At 44.3% G+C, this 22041-nt stretch overlaps 1 protein-coding gene across 1 annotated transcript in view; it reads right to left on the bottom strand.

The window, feature by feature from the left end:
* The window catches only part of LOC111874714 (zinc finger homeobox protein 4), a 310881-nt gene extending 298119 nt beyond the window's left edge, over nt 1-12762 (bottom strand). Inside the window, exon 1 of the mRNA XM_023870448.2 lies at nt 12574-12762. The gene's annotated coding sequence lies outside the window, so the exon portion shown is untranslated. The remainder of the gene's footprint in view (nt 1-12573) is intronic.
* Between the last annotated feature and the right edge of the window lie 9279 nt (nt 12763-22041).

Here is a 22041-nt window from a genome sequence, read left to right as displayed (position 1 = left end):
TTCGTACCTCACAGGAAACACATCATGTCTCCGCTACAAAGCCCAACCGGTTAATGTTGTTTAGGGAAAGAGCCGCTGTTTATTGTGAGAACCATACGGAACACAAATAATATATACAGATTCAGTTCGTACCTCACAGGAAACACATCATGTCTCCGCTACAAAGCCCAACCGGTTAATGTTGTTTAGGGAAAGAGCCGCTGTTTATTGTGAGAACCATACGGAACACAGAAATACACTGTGTGGGCAGAATGTTGAGTTTTAGTGTGTTAAAGCATTTGGTACGTATAGTAAGTACTGGGCTTTAAAGGTTTAAAGACTGAGAAGAACCATGAGAACTCCAGTTTGGTTAATTAAAAAAAACTAACAAGAGATTCGAAGCAATGACTCTGTGTCTATCCGCCTGGAAACCTGCGATGCTAAACGATCAGACAAGTTGTGGCTGGTCGCACGCGGCCCAAGGAAGTCGGTCCACCTCCTTCCCCTGTGGTGTAGACATCCCTTATCGTCGACTCGTAACCGGAAGTGACCTCGTAACATCAAGGACGGACAGACAGACTAAAGGGGGATCCCCCCATTGATCGCTCCATACGGTCTTCCCTTCCCACCCCCTGACCCCCCTACATAAGGCCATTCACTACCACTAGCCCTGATACTGGCTTACTACACCGCAAGCCTCACCCTCTGGCCCACACAGTCCACACATATGCTCTGACCTCACACCTTCTACATCTACAAGCCACGCTTCATGTTACCTGAACGTAAATACGCATGGATACCTGGCACGAAATCACAATCATCAAACAAGTCTTATAACGACGGGCTGGACGGCCCGGGTTCGATTCCCGGCAGTGCATGATCTTTCTCTTCTCAACGGCATCCAGACGAGTTCTAGGGTTCACCCAGCCTCCAATTCAAAGGGTACCAAGACCGATTTCCCTTGGGTTAAAACGGCTGGGGCGTGAAGCTAACCATTAACCTATAGGTAATGCCGAGATCAAGAATAAACGGAGCTATACCTCCATTCCCACACATGTTTTCATGACCTGATGCTTAATTATTTAAGCACAGGAACAACTTTAACTTTATGTTTACCTTTACTGAATTATGACTACTGTCTTCTGGATTGTGATGCTGCGTAATTCGGTACTTCACCGATGTTTCAGAGTAACGTATTGCCTCCGTCTTCAGGGTCGAAGAGTAAGCCAAGCAATCAACCAGCAAGACATATAAAGCAATCTTTAGTCCATGCTTCTTATTGGGTGCTCGCTTTGACTTACGCTTTAACCCTGAAGATGGAGACAGTAGGTTCTGGTTAAATGCTGCCAACATTCTACCCAGACCACACGGCTTCACATACCACAAGACAGAAATCTTCATAAATCAGATGGAATTAGAACTTCGCCTGTTACCTCCGTGCTTCTCCAGAACACGACGCAGATCTGTGTGAAACCAATGCAATGGATATAAAGGTACGGGTTATCTTTGACAAGATGTCTCTGGATTAACAAGTGAGGGACGAATTGTTCATGGACCAAAATATGTGTATGAAAAGTCGTGGAAGCTTCCAAATAACTGAAAATCCAGATGCAAAACTTCGCTGCTGATAACAAATATCAGAAGATGAAGGGTTCAGGAGAAGTGTGCAGTAAGTGAACAGTCTGGGGGCACTGCATAACGGGGAAGTTACTGAATTGTTCATTTCACTTGAAGCTGATACGGCGGTGCGATATGAGAGGCAAACCTGGGCTTGGCATTTGGCTAGTATGGGGAAAGTAGGACTCTTTAGAGAAATAAAAGGTAAAGTTGTCCCTGTGCTTAACTAAGCACTACGCCATGAAGGCGTATGGAGGAATGGATGTATAGATCAACATTTTCTTGACCTCGGCACTAGTTGGAGAACAGCGCTCCGCTTCATGCCCCGGCCGCTTTAACCCCGGGAAGGAGCCTCCGGTACCCTTGGATATGAGGTTGGGTGGACCGCAGAGCCGGTATGGACGACTTAAAGGAAAGAAAATTGTCTCTACCGGGACTCGAACTTCGACCTCTTGGTCGTCCAGCCCGTAGACAGTCGCTACACCGACTGAGCTACTCCAGCTCCTCTTTATAGAAGTAATCGCTGTTTATTGTGAAAATCATACGAAATACACCCGAGTAAATACACCCTGCGGGTAAAATTAACAGTTCCTTTAATGGTAAGGCCCACTGTTTTGTAAACAGTTAATGTCGCTCGCAGCAAACGAGCGCTCGTGTCACGTGGTGTAATCAAGTACAGACGACAAAGTGCGATCTGATAGTATCAGTAAATTATCAGTAACATAACCGACACAAAAAGAGGAAGCCATGGCGGTGTGAGTGTGTACATACAAACAAGAAAGGACGCTCGGTACAAGTTACACCTGATCATTATGACAATTCCGACAGCCATTAGGTTCCCTCTTCTCATTAGTCTTATCACACAGTACACAACTATACATGGATTTTGACACCGCAGATACAAGTGTTTTGTCACGCTTCCCCGTTATCATTTACGGGCTTCCATTACTTCCGTGCGTGGAACAAAAGAACAATGTAAAAGTACGCGTAAAAAAGTTGTTCACAGAAAAAGAGTTCTTTTTTCTAATTCCATATAACCAAACGCTGCCAAGGATAATGGGTGCCATATTACAGAACAGGCTGGACAGGCGCGGCTGGAGACCGACATATCATAATGGTATCTGGTAACTTCTTTACCAAGGTAAGCCTAAAATTCATCTGGCTAATATTTAAAAATCCGGTTCCTACCTCACATAACCGCCGATCGCAGCCACGCGGTCTAAGGCATCAACTGTCTTCGCTTGCTCGAACACTGGGATCGTCGGTTCGAATCCTATTCGAGGCATATCTGTGTGCGTTTATTCCGTGTGTAGGTAACGGTCTTGCGACGGGCTGATCTCCCGTTCAAGGAGTCCTACCGACTGTGTAAAGGATTAGGAAACTGAAAAGGCGGCCAAGGTCCAACAACGGGCTGTGGAGCCATATTTCTTCATATTGTGATATTTAATTAAGCACAAGGACAATTTTACTTTGCCTTACTCCGCAGAAACACACTGCACCTCCAATGTCAAGACCAACCAATTTATGCTGATCTCGGAAACAGTCGCTGTTTATTGCGAGAACCATACGGAAGACAAATAATATATAAAGATTCAGTTCGTACCTCACAGGGAACACATTACGTCTCCGCTACAAAGCCCAACCGGTTAATGCTGTTTAGGGAAATAGCCGCTGTTTATTGTGAGCCATACGGAACACATAAACTCACTATGCAGGCAGAATGAAGAGTTTTCAACGTTAAAAACGTGGTACACAAGTTACCGCTATCTTTCAAGTGTCTAATCACGGCACCAGTGACATGTAAGTGGAATACAAATACATCTCCACTTTACTTATTATTCTTTTTGCATTTATAAATCATTTAATGATGCTGTAATTACTTCAGATTATATAGCGTCGATTGGTAGGTTCATTTGTGAGAAATTAATTGGAAAGGATTTTGTAGGGAGCGGTCGTGGCTATTTCAGGTATGCCGGCGTATGCGAGGAGGAACTGATGGAAACTACGTAAGCATATTCGGTCTCGTAACCGAGATTTGAATCCGAGACCTTCCGAATACTAAGCAGAGTGTTAACCACCTGACCATGACCTTAATTCCATGCATTCTTAAATTCAGGGCTAGTTGGAGCCGAGTTGTCCTAACTATATCCCAGAGTGCATGAGAGGGTGGGTACCCCCACAGCGAAAATGAGGCCAAGAGCAGAATAGCCACTTCACTGGTCCACAACCAGTTCAACGCAATTGGGAAAGCCTCAAGTTTATAAGTAGTGGTAACAGCAATAATAATGATGATAATAATAATATAATGGTTAAGTTGTCCCTGTGCTTACCTAATTAAGCACTAAGCCACGAAGACGTGGGGAGTGGATGTATAGACCCAGGTATTTTTGACCTCGGCACTAGTTGGTGAGGGGTCAGCTTCATACACCTGCACCCATTGTATAGGAGGCTGGGTGGGCACTAGAGTCTGTTTGAATGGCGTGAAGAGGAGAAACGCTTTGCCAGTACCAGGACTCGAATTCCGACCGCTCGGCCATCCAGCCGGTAGCCAGCCGCTATCCCGGGTCCCAGTAATAATACTAACATTAATCTCCAGAATTTGTTCTCTCAGTTTCATCTTGAACATCATCTTGTTGAGTTTTTCGCAATAGCTAATAATATCCAGCAGCAATTATTCATAAGACATAAGACACTTATGCCCTTATATGTGTCCAGCTCGAAACCTTACGCCATAATCACCCATGTTCACTCATTTGTGAGAATCATTTGAGGCATTAGGAGTAACAGCTCTCATTAGCAGGCGCGGCGAACACGTACAGTATTATCTGCTGTGAGATATGCAGCACGCGACCACTAGCGACAATATTGAAACAAGCAGCCCTACAATAGATAGACACGCAGATAATAATTCATTATAGGCTTTTTAAAGCATGATTTGCAAAATGAAGAATACGCAAAAAAAGAAAATATGTATATCTCATTTTGTGTTCTACTGTGTATGTGTGTTTTATACATTATCTGGTCTGATAAATTGTACTATATAGTAACTGGATACAGCCCAAGGGCAGTTATCTACACCCCCTCACATGAATATTACACAATAACTGGTGTGCTCACAGTAAAATTTTACCCATTTTTGTGACACGTAACTCTAGCTTCATTAAAGTGAGTATGTCCCATATTACGCTCTCCATACTTTTCCAAGTTAGAATAATTATGTCCGAGTGTTAAACTTCTCAGGCAATGAAGTGATAAATTACATCTAAGAGACAGTTAAAATCCCCCTGCTTTCAAATGTAATTTTAACCGTGAAACGTACGAATAATATTGTGACGCGTTACCTTACGTCCAACACCGCGACAACCGCTACAATCGGAAAAGACACTTCTACGACAACGAATACGTGGAAATTGTGGAGTTCCCGCAGCGACAAATCGTAGCAACGAATTGTCGTTGAGTAACAACGGATGAGGCGAAACACGTTACCGGTGTAATCTATAAGGAGCGTTCCCGTAACAACGGACTGCCTGAACAGCGGTAACGGACCCGCGAGAAATTATGTCTGGTATCCGGTTCGCATAACCCCTATATAAGCAGAGCTTACGTCACGTACAGAGCAGTGAGTATTGAGAACGAGACAATCTTGGGATAGTCGCCGCCAGAGACAGATGCGATCCAACCGCGGTCAAGGATAGTTGAGACGTCGCATTGGAGTACTGGGCCAGAAGTCAAGTGATATTGCAAATGGTAATAATTGTACGGTGTGTAAGAGTGAATGTTCAATAAAGATTCGCTAAATCCGAGACCCATGTAAAGTTATTTGTCGTGTGACATACCCAACACGGGACAATATTGATGGCAGACAGAAATAATGAGCTTATTTAAAAAAAACATTTCATATCTTAGTAAGTTTGTAAACAGCATATCGATTGAATCCAGTTGCTCAGTGTACCCACAATGGTTTAATGGCAAGTCAGTTTTAGGGATGAGAAGAACCCAACCGAAACGCGTTCCAAACACAAAACAGTTCGGCCCCGCGGCCAGTTACAGCGCCCTTCTGGTACTGTTGGCGCTTTTTACCGTATCTTCGGGCATACAGAACGCGGCGTGCAAGGTCTGTAAGGCGACTGCTTCGTCCAGCATGTCAAATCTGCTTAAATTTTGTCTGAGTGTTTGGTTTCTGATGTGGTCTACTCTTTCTATGACCTACAACATCTTTTAGGAAGTTCGTTTCAGTCGCCTCAATTTCACATTATTTACCCCTCCTCCTTCTACGCGCGCTGCAGTCCTTCATGAACCCTGACCTCTTTTATGATTGTTCTCAACTGGTTCCGATCCTGTGACTTTCGCCTCCAATTTCTGACACTCATTGTCTTCAAATCTTGTTCAACTAAATCCATCCACCTGACAGACGGTCTGCCTGCTCGTCGACTACCGTCTGGTTTATGTACAGTTAACTTCCTGCAGGGGTTCTGCTCCTGCAAGCCTTCTGCTCCTACAAGGCTTCTCCTCCTGCAAGACTTCTGTTGCTACAAGAACTCTGCTCCTGCAAAGATTCTCCTCCTATAAGGCTTCTGCTCCTGTAAAGCTTCTCCTCCTGCAAGGCTTCTGCTCTACAAGGGTTCTGCTCCTGCAAGTCTTCTCCTCCTGCAAGCCTTCTGCCCCCGCAAAACGCTTCTGCTGCTACAAGGTCGCTGCTCCTGCAAAGATTCTCCTCCTACAACACTTCTGCTCCTGTAAAGTTTCTCCTCCTGCAAGGCTTCTGCTCCTGCAAGTCTTCTCCTCCCGCAAGGCTTCTGCTCCTGCAAATCTTCACCTCCCGAAAAAGGCTTCTGCTGCTACAAGGGCCTGGTCCTGCAAAGATTCTCCTCCTACAAGGATTCTGCTCCTGTACATCTTCTCCTCCTGCAAGGCTTCTGCTCCTGCAAATCTTCACCTCCCGAAAAAGGCTTCTGCTGCTACAAGGGCCTGGTCCTGCAAAGATTCTCCTCCTACAAGGATTCTGCTCCTGTACATCTTCTCATCCTGCAAGGCGTCTGCTCTACAAGGGTTCTGCTCCTGCAAGTCTTCTCCTCCTGCAAGGCTTCCGCTCCTGCATTCTATGGTATAGCCATTACTTTATACAACTTTAAGTGAGTTTTTGCTATATTCAGGTTAACGGTAAATAAGTTGTCCATGTGCTCAACGAATTTAAGCACTACGCCATTAAGGGGTATAGGGGAGTGGATGTATGGATCCACATTTTCTTCACCTGGGCACTAGCTGGAGGTAAGCGGTCAGCTTTACGCCGCGGCCGCTTTACCCCATGGAAAGGGCCTCCGATACGCATTAGATAGGAGGTTGAGTGGACCCCAGAGCAGGCCTGGACGATTTGGAGAAAAGAATATTCTTGACCTTATCGGAACTCGAACTCCGGCCCCTCGGTCGTCCAGCCCGTAGCCAGTCGCTATACCGACTACGTTACCCTGGATCCAGAACCTTCAGACAGTCTCTGTTCTTGCTGTATCTCATAGCGTTGTCTTAGCTGTGCCACACACACTGTGAATCTACTTAACTTCATATTAAAATTATAAGATGTCAAGATTTATACCGTATCCCAAGCACTTAGACGTACTGAGAGAGGGGTCAAGAAGAAAATGAAGCACAACAGACCACTGTGGTCGCCAGAAGGCCCACCCCTTATACAGTCATTCATTCATCAGACGTAATGACATACCAAAACCAGTAGGTATAACTGGTGCCAAAACGTTCGTAAAATATGCAGTGACCAAACTTGGAGTCAGTGGAGTCCAGAAAGGCTAATCCTTGATGATAACGATGATTATCATGATGATGGTGGTGGTGTTACGGTTTGAAATGTACTGAGACCATGGTACTGAAGAAGAGAAAAAGGTAAAGCTATCCCTGTAACAGGCCGTGAAGACCCATAGGGTTGTGAGACGTTGAGGGTCCCACATTTCTAGACAATCGGCTCAAAGATGGCGGTAAGGTTGTCAGCCTTACGCGCCGGCCGCGCTTTACTCCCCAGGAAGATTCCTGTTACTCATTTCTGTTAGAGGCTGTCGACCCCAAGGCCATATAGCGGCTGGATGAATTAGGTCAATTGAAAAAATCCAATGACCTCATTGGGAATTGAACACACGATCTTTCGACTTGTAGCATAGTGCCTCAACCAACTACTCTACCGCGTGGTCCCGGTATTGAAGAAATCGAACACTAAAAGACCAGAAGCACCACACACGATGCTTCTCGCACCTGTAATATTCTGTCTAAAACATCTTTGAGGAACCGTGACGTCACTCGTTACGTCAACATTACAAATAAACTAGATTCTTTTGTCAACATAAACCAAAACCGCTATATTGTATATCGCACTTAACATACAGGACACTTCATCTGTATGGCTGCCTACACAAGACATGACGTATTCTCACAGATGTTTTGCTCGCGGACAAAAAGTAACGTCCTGTATTACCTTAAGGGAACTGCGAACATAACTAAGCATTTACTTTATTTAGCGGTGAATCACTGAGTGTAATCAAGCAGAAGTGAACTGATAACCAGATGCATATTTACAGAATCAAGGCGCTCAACTGAATACATGGTGACATACATACATCACCAAAACATGGGACAATGTTCGGCTGTAACGAAATTAACAATAGTCACCGTAATTGACTGTCGACATTACATTATTTACCTACAAGCAATAAAATAAGGAATTTCTCGCTAAAACCGATCTAAGAGAAAATCTGGTTAGAATTCATTGCTTTACCATTAGAATAACGGGGTTGTTGACAGATGATTAGGCCACATAAGAATTCTTAAAAAAAAAAACAAGGATTCCTGCATGTGTCTTTGAAGTGACAGTCCTCTCCTCCCTACAGCACAATGGTTAATATATATATACCCTGTATATACCGCCCACTTTAATATTAAAACTCTGCATTTTGTCCATAGACTGCCTATGTATCGCATGATTCTCATATGGACACCATTAACTGGTTGGGCTTTGTAGCGGAGACGTAATGTGTTTCCTGTGAGGTACGAACTGAATCTCTATATATTACTTGTGTGTTCAGTATGGTTCTCAAAATAAACAGCGACTGTTTCCCTGAACAGCATTAAGCGGTTGGGATTTGTAGCGGAGACGTAATGTGTTTCCTGTGAGGTACTAACTGAATCTTTATATTATTTGGTGACCGCCTCTGTGGTCTAGTGGTCAGAGTTCCTGGCTACAGATCCAGAGGTTCCGGGTTCGATTTCCGGCGCTACCAGATTTTCTGAGAAGTGCTGGGTCTGGAACTGAGTCCACTCAGCCTCGTGAGGATAAATGAGGAGCCATGTCAAGGAAATAGCGGCTCCGATCTAGAAAACCGAAATTAACGGTCGTGGGGATTCGCTGCGCTGACCACGCGTCACCTTCTATCCGCTAAGGTTCGCATTAATTTTTCCGACAAGTGGTGGTCGCTCGGTCGGTATAGTTCGCTTGCGGACTGAAACCATGGAGTTTGTGTATTTTTTGTCTGTTCCTTAGGGTCCTCAAATAAACAGCGACTGTTTCCTTAAACAGTATATAATGTGTTTCCTGTGAGGTACGAAATAAATTCTTAGATATGGTCACATGTATGTGTGAACATAGACGGGTTTGGATTGCTAATTGGATTTACTGACCATTTTCATATCGTAACTACCAGTAACCGTAGCTAATTCACAAGCTTTTCAGTTCACTATATCATGCAATAAGTCTTCCGAGTCTTCTGTATCTTCACCAGTCATTGTCTGGTAACGGCTTTCAACGTCGTAGCTTCCGTTTTCACGTCCTTACTGGCACAACTACTGACTCTCAACTCAACTCAAATCCACCACACTGTACTCTACTGCACTGCCGTCACTCGCTGAACTGAACCCGGTCGGTCGAGTCATACAGCCTTCGAGCGGATCCATAGAGGACACCGCTTCTATTGGTGTGTGACGTCAGCGCGGACTTGACCCGTTCCTCTGCTGCGTATGTACGGGTCATAACCTAGCAACGGGTCTACATGCCACAATATTATATCTATTAATTTCAGGCTTTAAGAGAGTGCGCTGATTAGCAAATACGTGATCGTTTCATAGCAGCTGTAGTTAGTGTTGGTAGTTAACACCACACAGAGGTACAAGTCTTCGCACAGAAGGCATCAAGCAGGTGGGAGCCTAAGCGTGTTGTGTTCCTGCACTACCGCAAAGTGAGACACGCTGGCGGGCCGTGAGACATATGAACAATTAACAGGGGACCATCAGGATGCGATGAAGGAAATGCATCTAGAGCGCGCTTCTGTAGTTCAAACAGGACAGCTTGTTCTAAGCTCGCCCAAAGCGGAAACAACTAGCAGACAGGCGCATCTTCTGCAAGTTTCTAGATGCGCAGACACTGCTTACCGGCTTAAGTCACATGCATGCAGCAACATACATGGAAATGAAGGACAGCCTTCAACCGAGCAGCGTGGAATCGAGACAGAAAGATGTTTCGCAAGCAGAACAAAAACAAACGTCGAAAGAGAGACAGAAATTATGAAGAAGAGAGCTGCACCAAGAAACAGAAGAGGCCACCTCCAACTTATCAAAACCCATTCAACGAACAACTTTCTTTGCGTCACTTTTGCAGAGGACTTACTGTGGCCCTCCTGGACATATACTACGACGTCATCAGTGTAAAACAAATGACTGTCAAACGCCCCACTCCAGAATGAGAGGTCACACACATCTCCTCCTCATCTTGGTTACTCCATCAAGGAATCAGAAAGCTCCAGAAACCTTCAAACTGACAACACTCCGCAGCATAGTCATAAAGGTCGAAACTTACAGATCCCAAAACGGGCTTACACAATGCTGCGTTCTGGCCATATCTCGCTGCAATACAGGCAGCCTCCTCACTACTTGCGGTGCGTGGGTGGACATCGCCATCCTGAGTGTCAAGATCTGCTGCAGTTGCGGCCTGCCAGACGGGGAATAACCGTACCCAGCAAGTTACAGGGGCTACAGTCATGCAAAACAGGAATCACAATGCAGAAGGAAACGCTTGATGGATCAGGAGCAGCGGCAGCAACCATCACAACAGGAACAGTGATAGTCTTCAGGAAAATGTACGCATCAGGACATCAGCCAAATCTGAGGTCAGTCAGTGCAGCCTAAGAACGGTCGGCAGGTTCCTTGCCTTCACTAAGATACAGCAGATTATGACAGAGCTCTCTGGTGCTGCGACAGGAACAGAAAAGGTTCCTGTCATAACTAAACCCGCGTACCGATTGGAAAAACTGAAACGTTCTTTGCAGCTGTTTGTAGATCTCCACAAAGACTGTGGTGTGACACAGATTAAAGAGCTATTTGGTTTCGGAACTAAGTCCATCCTGTCAGGTGACCTGAATGCAAAGCACCGTGTTTGGAATAGTGAAGTTTCGAACCCATTCATGCTTCAAGCTATTGGAATTATCTGCTAACTCTAATTTCGAAATTTCAGATCCACGAGGCTCTAGTAGTAGTATTGATACTAGAGGTGATTTTCTCGACACTGTGGCACATCAGAGGACACCGTCACTGACTGCCTGGTGTCATATCACCTGTCAATAATGTCTAGCGTTTTGGCCCTGTCAGCACGTAGGAAGCTTTAGAACCAGTTGAAGAACTGACACACTGGGAGCTGTTTCAAAGCCTCGCCTCCAAACTCATATCTCCAAATTTCCAAATTTACTCTTCTAATGAAGCTGATAAAGCAGCACTCTACCTTCAGCATTCAGGATATCGATTATAAAAGCTACAACTGCAGAACGGAAATAAGACTCAAGAGTCCCTGACGATGTACTACAACTAAACGGACGAGACAGTTCCTTTGTAAATAACGTAACTTATCTTGGTGTCTCCTTCGACAGGAGGAGGGCATGGAGACACCATATCAAAAGAACTGCAGCCAAGGCCTTGCGCACGTATGTAAGGACTCATTCTTTATTTAAAAGTGGGCGTTTAAATAGAAACATTAAAGCTTACGCTTTACAAAGCTCTCATTAGGCCAGTTACGAACTATGCCTGGCCAACCTGGGAATATGTGGCGGACGCTAACCTCTTGAAACTGCAGCGCCTGCAGAAAGGTGTACTCCGCGCTACTGGGAACCTTGACTGCTGCACACCAGTCTGTAAATTTCACGTGCTTTCAACATTCCTTATGTGTATGACTACATAAATAAACTATGCAGGACACAGGCAGAAGTAATTCTAAACCATGTAAATCCAAATATAACTGGTACTGGACAAGGAGAAGCCAGGCACAGGAAGTACAAGAGGCTTGAACTTGGCGGCGGTCAGGCCTACGCCCGTCCAGCTGACTGCACTTAAGGCATAACCTGCTGCACAAGCCTGCATTGGCAGCAAACCTCTGTGTACATCGTATAAATGTTACTTAGTGTAATGTGCACAGAGTCCATAGTGACCTGGCCGCCGTGCAACAAACGTACCGCCCACACAGAAAGACTGGCCCCTCCTTCATCGAAATGGAGGCCCCATTTCGAAACATGTACATGTCTAGGAACAAACAGAAATCTTGGTCACGGATCTCGAGGAGACTGAAGTCACGAATGACTCTGCTGGCGAAGGCCAGCAGCAATTTAATCGACCGAACGATCAGGCTGAACTATCAATCGGCTTTCGCGGACGTGATGTGATTTGTAACTCCTAATTTTCTCTATCGAATAGAAACGTGAATCATTAGTTTAAATTTTGAAAGTAAATGCCTCATACTTATCACATATGGTTCTAATGCCTATCGGTACACTAGATCTAGAATAGAAACCTGTTCACACTTTCAGTCGGAAATCTATCAGAGTCCTGAAGTATATAACGCCAATTGAACAAGAGAAAGTTGTGGATCCGTCAAAATATACCACTGGGTTAAGTAATTAATGTCATTAAGGTAAGGACAGCCGGAACGTCAAATTGATAACTCACCTGCTGTTTCAGAACATATGCAACCATGCCCACATTTACACGTTCAACGGCATTCGCTGTCACAATATCTTCCGGGAATCGAGTTCAGGCCCGTTAGATAGAAAATCTCCTATTCAACAAATGTCATCAGATCCATTGACACTGACTGCTTTATGCGGGTTCTGTACAGCTCTGAAGAACGAACCCAAACTCCCGTTGTGAGTCACCTTATGCAGTGACATATAAGGAAAATAGAAAAAATAAAAAAGAAGCCAGTCTATGTGTTACCGCCATCTGTCGGCAGTTTCCGAAACTACGTCGATTTTTCCACCAGGCATTACATGAGGGTGGAGACGAAAGAGGGTTTTTCCTAACCCTCTCCCTCTTATTCAGTGACATTTCTTGACGTCACAAAATGTCTATAGTACTCTACCGGATTGAACGGTATTTATTGTATACATAATGTAGGGCTCCGTATGCGATAGCTGTGTTACTTGTGAAATTAATTGCTCCGCTTCTTACCCTTAACAAATCTAAATAATATATAAATACTGGAACCTTACCGCGCTCCGGATCCGCCACGAAAACAAACCGGTTAATGCTGGTTAGGGAAACCGTCGCTGTTTACTGTGAGACCCATACAAAAAACACAAAAATAATATAAAAAGATTCAGTTCGTACCCCACAGAAAACACGTTATGTCTCCGTTACAGAGCCCAACCAGTTAATGCTGATTAGGGAAACAGTCCCTGTTTATTGTGATAATCAATCGGATGATACTACGTACATACAACCTGCAGGCGAAATACGGAATTTTTAAAGTATTTTTTTATTGCTAGTGGGGTGGGACTAAGTCCCTTATACTGCGGCCACTTCTGGCCTATTGTACCAGCCTCACATGCCAAGTGAGGGTGATTGTGGAATAATTGGTGGAATGAAGATTGGCAGGAGAAACCGAAGTACTCGGAGAAATCCTACCCCAGCGCCACTTTATCCACCACAAATCCCACTTGACCAGACCCGGGATCGAACCCGCGCCGCTGCGGTGGGAAGCCAGCGACTAACCGTTTGAGCTATGGCGCGGCCAGTTTTTAAAGTTAAACATACGTATGTATAGTTACCATTGAGTTTCAGTTATAAAGTTCAGTTAGTATTGACATCTGACATTTGTAGTAACCTTACAATATGAATTATGACATCTCAGCCAGCAAAGAGACTGATTACAAGGGAAAGACCGGGAATCGATTCTTGAAAAACCCTGGGAATTATCTCCTGACGAAGCCGTGAAGGCTGACTTTGGAGTATATATGTGTGTGTGTGTGTGTGTGCGCGCGCGCGCGTGTGTGCGTGTGTGCGAGTGTGCGAGTGTGTACTGCACGTGGCGAGCCGCGACAGCCCAGTCGGTATATCGACTACGCTACGTGCTGAAAGACCGAGGAATTGGGCTTCAATTCCCGGCAGGGAAATAGATTTTTTTTTTTTAATTTTCCGTGCCCAGAGCTGCTCTGGAATTTACCCAACCATTGGGTACCGGTAGCGCTTCCCCGTCAGTAAAGTGATCAGTAATTAAGTCTGAATGCTCATCAATTAAAGTCGAGCTTAGGAATACGTGGAACTACACCTCCATTTCTGTATATGTCTTCATGGCGTGGTACTTAATTAAGCCAAGGAAACACTCTACCTTTTGTATCATATATTTAAACGTCAACGTGATATACGGAAATATTTCTATAGTAAGTGTCAATTAAACGTAAAAATAACAGGCAGTTGAACAGTCTAGAGTCTTACAGCCACAAAGAAATCTTCCGTCACAACAGTAGAGTACATCTGCTGGTATCCATTAGTCAAGGAATATTCAGTAAATCCTGTATCACTGGCAATTTTCCCTGTGTTAGAACACAGAAAATCAAAAGCCAAATAAGAGACAGTAATATATCATATAGCACCATCAAGAATCGATATCTTTACATCTGTAAATCGATTAGTACACGAGAACATTCAGAATCAGTGTAAGTAAACTGTTGCTGCAACAGTGAACTAAGCTGTGAACTGCGGAGTTATAAAATACTGTGTTCAGTACGATATAAACCTGTCAGGAGTTACTAGAAGCTGAGGATTTTCTAACGCGACCGGCTTTATTTCGTAGCTATAAAATGAGACTGCGTGAAACTGTATCGCCATACTTTTTTAACCCGACATATTTTCTGGGTTTATCGTTACTGTGGCACAAACCGAGAGGAAATACGTAACAACATTATTTCATACAATTTCTATCAGTAACTTAAAAGACAATACACTTACCAGTCTTAATTCATATAAACAAAATTCAGTCCGTACCTCACAGGAAACAGATCACGTCTCCGCTACAAAGACCAACCCGTTAAAGGCGCGTCCACATTACTCGTGTTCGTGCTCGTGTTCGTGTGACTCGCTATGCTCACGAGTAATGTGGACGATATGACAAGTCACGAGACAAGCAAATTTTTAATTTAAAAACTATAACCAATAAATTAAAATACGACTACAGCCTATACACAGTACGAGTAAATATAAGGATCCTCACGCGCCGAAGCCTGGCGAGCAACTGAAGTAGTGTGGACGAAGATTTACGAGCACAAGTAAAAGCCAGACGAGTCTCCCGATGAGCACAAGCCTGGCGAGCACGAGCACGAGTAATGTGGACGCGCCTTAACGCAGTTAAGGGAAGTAAACGCTATTTATCGTGAGAACCATATGGAACGAATAAGAATACGCTGCATGGACAAGATACAGGTTCTATAGTTCCCGTTGTACTTTAAAAGAACAGATATACAGCAATATTTCCAAACCAGTCGAAGTGATTAAATGTGAATAGTTATCATGTCTATAGCCGTTTATAACAGTTCAGATGCATGTTTCAAACACGTCCAGTTATCTTCAAGCTGTATTATATACAAATGATGTGGAACTGCCGGACGCTGGCCGCTCATTTACCTTCACTCCCGCCATACGTCTTCGCAGTGTTTAAGAACAAACATAACTTTACTTTACAAATATTTAGTAATATGTGATTGATATTTTCGGTCTGGGTTTCATGTAAGGTACAGTGTAGTGGCAACCATATGCACCAAATATATTAACATTGAGTAACTTTATATCTTGCCCACAAAGGATAAATACGTGTTTCACGTGATTCTCACATTAAACAGCGATCATTTTCCTACATTATGTTAATCTATTGAGCTTTATAATGGAGGCGCAGTGTGTTTTCTATGAGGTAAAAATTTTAATTTCAAATCTTATTTAGAAGAACTTCAGGCTTGGATGGGTTAATTGAACAGAAGAAGCAAAATTGACTTCCCTTCACTAACCGCATTATAGGAGACACCAATAAGCCTGCCAAGTCCAATTCAAATGCGTCCACCAGCAATTGAGCTGCAGCACGCGGACCAACATGACCACAAAAGCATGTTATGAACTCTGAGAAAAGAGAGCATTACGCCGTGCACTCGTTATGAATGGAAATAAACTGCAGTTTGCATTCCGTCCCCGTACTCATATTCAGTAAGTCCCGGGTGATTGTTTGCGTTTGACCTCAGTCCATGAGGGGACTGGCCATACGGTACCTCGAATTAGGCATGACTTGTAAGATTTGAGGTTTTCACGGCGGTGACTATGAAGAAAGCAGTCTTCTGGGATTTGGTACCGTGTATATGTGGTGTTAACCGACGTTTCGGAGGAACGTATCGCCCCCATCTTCAGGGTAGAAGAAAAAGTATAAGAAATCTGCAAGCGACAACACCGTTTCTTTCCTCCGAAACGTCGGTTAACACCACATATACACGGTGCCAAATCCCAGAAGACTGCTTTCTTCATAGGCATCACTTCTTCCTTCCACGCCCTGTTCAGGACAGTACTCACCGCTACCCCAGCTATTCGATGCTAAGTCCCTTTCAGACCCAGGGCATCAGGTAGAGGCCTTGTCTTCCTCTATACTGTCGTACCCTTCTTTGTTTTCCCCTTTTCTTATTATCTTTCTTCTCCGTCTTTTATTACTCTCCCTTCGCTTCTTATTGTATCTTGTTCTCATTCTATTCTTCCCTCCCATATCCTCTTTCTCCTTCCTTCTTGCAATTCACTCTCCTGACCAGCACAACTTCGCATTCAGGTTCTTAAAGGCCTTGTATTAGCAACTGTAAGCGTCGCTAAATAAACTAAGAATAATAAAAATGAAAGTTTCGACTGCACAGTGCTGCTGCTCAGCGGCCGGCATAGCACACTGCCACCCTCCATCCTCGTCACACAAGCTGTCCCAGCCTTGCGCCTTTCCTCTTCTTTCAGTGTCTTTGCTTCTTTTTCTGGAATTACTAACTAGGATTAAAAATCAATACATCCCCTCATACCAATCTACAATGTCCCCCTCCTACCCTATTTTAGACATGGCTAGGGTAAACCTAACCCAGCCCCTAGCCTGGGCAAATCGGGTCTCTTCGGAAGGCTTTTTACCCCTCGACCGAGCAAAACGGCTTCGGAATTCTTCGTGGAGCACACACAGCCCCCTTCCCCCCCCCCATGACTTCGTTTCGCATACTTATATGTAACAGTGAGAGGCGAGACAGGTGCAGGGGGAGGGGATGAGAAAGAAAAAGCAAAGTAAGAAGAAGCAAGAAAGAAGGGGATGAAAAATAGACGGGACACGGCACAATTCGCAGTGCCATCTACCGGCATTTTGAATGGCAACTACCAGCAAGTGTAAGCACTGGCAAGGTTAAGCGAGGCAGTCTGTGTTCGCGTCATGTCGGGGCACAGCGTAGCGGACAGGGAGGTGGAACCAGAAGGGTCTGTTCTGCACGTCCTGGTATGTCCAGGCAGTTCGCAGGATTTCGCACTAAGCACAGTAAAGCTATCCCTGTAATAGGCCGCGCCATAGCTCAAACGGTTAGTCGCTGGCTTCCCACCGCGGCGGCCCGGATTCGATCCCAAATCTGGTCAAGCGGGATTTGTGGTGGACAGATTGGCGCTGGGGCAGGTTTTCTCCGAGTACTTCGCCTTCCCCTGACAATCTTCATTCCACCAATTGCTCCACAATCACACTCGCCTATCATCTGGGGCTCGTACAATAGGCCAGAAGTGGCCGCAGTACAAGGGACTAGCAATAAAAAATATCCTTGTTAAGAGGCCGTGAAGGCCCATTGGGTTGTGAGACGTCGAGGTTCTAGACAGTCTGCTCACAGCGGGCGGTGAGGTTGTCAGCCTTACGCTCCGGCCGACCTTTACCCCCCAGAAAGATTCCTGGTACTTATTTCTGTTAGAGGCTGACTCGACCCAGATACATGGTGCGGTTTGAAGGATTATGTAAATTGAAAAAATCCACTTCATCGGGACTCGAAACGGCGATCATCCGGTTTGCAGCATAGTGCCTCAACCAACTACGCTATCGCGTGCCCCTGTTTAGCCTAACATATCTTACACACTCAGTCCTAACATGAACTGACTTAACGTAACTTAGGAGAGCCTGACTTGAGCTTACCCAACAAAACACGTCAAAGGACATATATTTCTCTGTATAGTTCCACCACGCTCGTGTCTTGTATTATATACGTGTATATGTAGGCCCAGGCCGGTCACGGTAGCCGAGCGGTCTAAGGCATGCACTGTCTTCGCTCGCTCGGAAGCCGGGATCGTGGGTCGAATCCCACTCAAGGCATGGATGTTTGCGTGTGTTTTTCTTTGTTTGTGCACAGGTAGAGGCCTTGCGTCGAGCTGATCACCCGCCCAAGGAGTCCTACCGAATGTCTAAGATCTAGTAAACCGAAGTGAAACGGAGAGTTTCATGGAGGTAGGCCTAGGCCCAAATGAGGGCTGTAGCGCCAATGGACAAAAAAATATGTAGGCCCATGTATCAACCGTAATACAAAAACTTGTAGATTCCGAAGGGTTATGATGAAGGTATATAATACTCAGAATTATTAGGGCTTCGGACTTTGTCAACTGTCCGGTATTTTAGAAAGCAGAAAAAACGATTTGGAAACTGGATCTCTTTCCTTCCTCAGGTGAAGTGGAGGGTCCCTCATAAAGAGCTCAGTTATGCTCTCAGGCCCTCATTATATAGCCTCGGCACGCACCGCACATAGAAAACCGCTACCAACAGGTGTTTTATTGTTGCGTGCGTGTCTGTTGCGGTCATTACCTAGCAATGGCCTTTGTTTACGGAGTCATTATTTAGCAACGACTATTCTATAGCTGCTTACTTCGCGGTCGTTGCGTAGCAACGGGTATAAATATCAAGATATTTAAAAATACAGTTCCTACGTCACAGAAAACAAAGTTCGTCTTCAATAGAAAGACCAAACCCCGTTAACACTGTTTAGGGGACCACCGGGGGCTATTTTGAGAATCGTATTAAGCACATTAACATAGAGATTTTGAATGTTAAAGCGGATGGTATACACAGTAACTGTGCCTGAATCAGCCTCACCTGTTTCCATAGTACTGGCTCCCCTTGCCGCATATGAATGCTCGTCTCTTTATCAAGGAACACAGAGCAGTTCGCCGTGTCTACACGGCATGCTCGTCTCTTTATCAAGGAACACAGAGCAGTTCGCCGTGTCTACACGGCAATTCGTCTAACAGGCATGTGATGCGAATAGTCTAAACAATTACTTATAGGCGGTTCATTCTATGGATGCTAACTGCTGCAGCTGCCGATCAGAGTGGCAGCCCGGTCCGAAGCAGGAACAGTCTTCGCCCACTCGAGCGCTGGGGATCGTGGGTTAGAATCCCACTCGAGCGCTGGGATGTCTGTGTACGTTTACTCTGTTTTTGTGCTCTCCTGTTTGTAGATAGCGGTCTTGTGAGGAGCTGATCCCCGTCCAAAGGGGTCCTACCGACTGTGTATAGATTAAGACACTCAAAAAAGGGCCAACGTTCACATATGCTGTAGAGCCATAGGTACATTCTACAGCTTACAGAAGGGCTACATGGCCCCAGGACAGGAGAAATAGAGTTCACCTTCTGAGCTGATAGAATTTTCATACAATTCTTAAAAAGTCAGCGTTTCTAATTTCAGTGGCTGCTGTAACAAGCGCTTCAGCATCAGAACACTCTGTTTTGCTAACAAAACTGAATATTTTTCGTACGATTGTCAGAATAAACGGCGATAATTTTCCTCATCAGATTTAACAATCTTTATAGTGGAGACGCAAAGAGATTTCTGTGATTTAGAAACTATATTTTTAAATGTTGCTTGTATCAGCTTAAGGTATCAAAGGGTTAGTCCACATCATTCCTCATTAAGCAAGTGCTCCGTCCGAGGTCAGCCAAAGCGCATCTCTTATTCTCCTCCTGTCGCCAAAGCCTCGCCCAATTTAGGTAAAACTTAAATAAATCCCAGTAAGACAACGTTAACTGTTGCATCAGATCGCTTCGCAAGTTGACACACGAACGTGAAATTCAGCAGTAATGATGATCTACCCAGTGCAAGTCTCTGAAGCCTTAAGTTAATGTAAACAATTCCTATCTCACAGACAACACAATGCATTTAATTACAAAGATCAATGGGTCAGAGCTGCATATGAAAAGAAAGTACCTAATTAGGCACGATGCTATGAAGACGTACAAAGGACTGGAGGTAGCTTGCAGCTCCAGGCATTCCTAACATCGACATTAGGTGCAGGCGAATGGTGACGTTCACAGCCCGACCTCTTTAATCTCTGGAAAGTTCCTCCTGTGCTCACAGAATAGGATGGAGGAGCTCCGAAACTGGTCTGCACCCTGTCGTGAAGAAAATAATCTCTTGCCTTCGTCGGGAATCAAACTGAGGCTCCCAATCAGTAGTACAGTCACTATATCGACTGAGCTTCTTTATCTCGTTGTATTGCGAAAATCGCACATAAATACACGATGTGGTCAAAATAAATCAACATGACGTCTTAAAGCCGGAATAGTGGAGCCAGAGAAGACGATCAGTCCTAAGCAGACTTGGTAGAAAGGTTCCCGCAGAAGTGAACACGCAAGCAACAATAGCAGAACTACCGTTTCTATGCAACGGCGAGTTAAACACACCTCTATAACAACAGAGGAATTGTTTTCTGATTTGTCCGCCCCGAGGCTATATAAAGAGGATCCCAGGCCAGCTGAGATAATAATTGAGGGAGTCTCTTGAGACGACAGTCGAAGATGATTGAGAAGAGATTGCAACGATTTGGCTGAGTTACAACAGTGGGGCTCTGTAAAGAAAACTTCACGTGTGCTGCAGTTACGGTGAGACTCTTACAAAACCATTGCTAGGGAGCGGTTGGTGAAGAAAGCAGGCTGGGAAAGGCTTAACGGGTACTGCTGCGTTTGTTAAGTGTGAGGATCAGATAAACGATTATAAATAATTGTAGTTGCGGGTTGTGAAAGTCCAATAAATATAGTCACCAGCTATACCCCGTCTATAGTCACCCACACACGTTACAGTATACTGATTCAGCACTTGGTGCATAGAAATACACGCAAAGATATTATAAATTCCATAATGATAAAATTACATTAATTTCATGTTTCAAAAAAGTTCCCTTCTGTTTATTTTGCAATCCAGAATGTCTATGAAATATACCGGTATCATATCCGTTAAAAAAAAAAGTTACATCCCTGAGGAACTGAGGCTGAAATGCCGAGCGTCGAAAATTTCGACGCTTACAAATATTGTTACAGCTAATAGCAGTACCTATACCTGAACTACACAGCAAAGACGAACGGTTTTGACGACCTAATTTGATGGCTTAGCAGCGAAGAAATTAAAACTAGTATATCTAGGGTTGAAGAGAAAAAATGGTTTGTATTTCAATTACAAATGTTACAACGATTCATTTAAGAAATCACAAAGTAAACTCTCTGTGTTCTACTCATTAAGATACTGAACTGATACAAGCCATGACAGGGAGCAGAACTCACTGAAGTCGCCGTTATTCCCTCATCTCATTATGAGGATCACATTTCTTACATTTTATTCAAAGTTAAAGCCCATAAAACACACCCCTCCACCCTCCCTTAATACGAAATATCCACAAGTGTCAGATTCCAGAGAAATGTACAAAACATCAATTAAATTCTTCTTTTTTTTTTAATCACGTCTTTGCCATTAAAGCTCTTTATTATTTTAATTTTGCTAAATTCTTAAATAAAAGGGGAGAAATCTCTTTCCATTTTTTTCATTCCTTCTTAATTCTCCCTCGTTAACAGGGAAGACATTTAAGAGTGTATAATCACTTCACTGTGTTCCTCACACAAATTCCTATCTCCCTTCATTTGTCCCAAGTTTAAAAATCCATGTTCATTCCTTCTTTCAGTGTCAGGAAGGGCGTATTTGTTCTTCCATTTCTTCCTCTTTTTTTGCAAATTCCGTAATAAAACCGAGCAGGCTCTCTCCTCCCCTCTGTCACTTAATTCACTCCTTTTATGCAAGAAAAGAAACAAGCTCGCCTCGCCTCGCTTCTTTTTATGAATAATCAAGAGACTTAAACCCGG

The sequence above is a fragment of the Cryptotermes secundus genome, unplaced genomic scaffold (genome assembly GCF_002891405.2).
Source record: "Cryptotermes secundus unplaced genomic scaffold, Csec_1.0 scaffold313, whole genome shotgun sequence".
Lineage (NCBI taxonomy): Eukaryota > Metazoa > Arthropoda > Insecta > Blattodea > Kalotermitidae > Cryptotermes > Cryptotermes secundus.
The sequence above is the reverse complement of the archived record's forward strand: the minus strand, read 5'-3'. Positions and strand labels throughout refer to the sequence as shown.